Consider the following 809-nt stretch of genomic DNA (forward strand, 5'->3'; position numbering starts at 1 on the left):
GGGGGCTATGGGGCACAGCCCTCACCCTCCCCATGCCCTCCCCAGCTCCTTCCATCTTACCTGTCAGACCCACGGACTCCAGGTGAGGACGGCACCATGGGGCAGCCGTGGGGCTGGGTGCTGGTGGGGAGTGGGAGGGGGCTGCTGTAGGGCTGTGTGCAGCACTATAGGGGTCCCTGCATGGCCATAGGGGGTCCCTGATACGCTATAGGGGTCCCTGAATCACTATAGGGGTCTGGGTGTGGCCATAGGGGTTCATGTGTGGCTATAGGAGGTCCTCAAATTGCTATTGGGGTCCCCAAATCGCTACAGGGGTCCCTGCATGGCTATAGGGGTCCCATGGCTATAGGGGGTCCTCGTGTGGCCATAGGGGTTCCTGCATCACTATAGGGGTCCCTGCATTGCTACAGGGGTCTCTGCGTGGCCATAGGGGGTTCCTGATACGCTATAGGGTTTCTAAATTGCTGTAGGGGTCCCTGAATCACTATAAGGGTCTGGGTGTGTCTATAGGGGTCCCTGCATGGCTATAGGGGGTCCCCAAATCGCCATAGGGGTCCCTGCATGTCTATAGGGGGTCCCCGATATGCTATAGGTGTCCCTGAGTCACTATAGGGGTCTGTGTGTGGCTATAGGGGTCCCTGCAGTGCCGTAGGGGTCCCCAAATCACCATAGGGGTCCCTGCATGGCTATAGGGGGTCCCTGAATCGCGATAGAGGTCCCCTGCCCGCCTCGGGGGCCGTCACCTGCGGGGCCCCACGGGTGACGGGGCCCCTGCCATGGGCCAGGATGGGGGAAGCGGCGCTGGGGGC

The sequence above is a fragment of the Egretta garzetta genome, unplaced genomic scaffold (assembly GCF_000687185.1).
Source record: "Egretta garzetta isolate BGI_Z169 unplaced genomic scaffold, ASM68718v1 scaffold193, whole genome shotgun sequence".
NCBI classification, from domain to species: domain Eukaryota; kingdom Metazoa; phylum Chordata; class Aves; order Pelecaniformes; family Ardeidae; genus Egretta; species Egretta garzetta.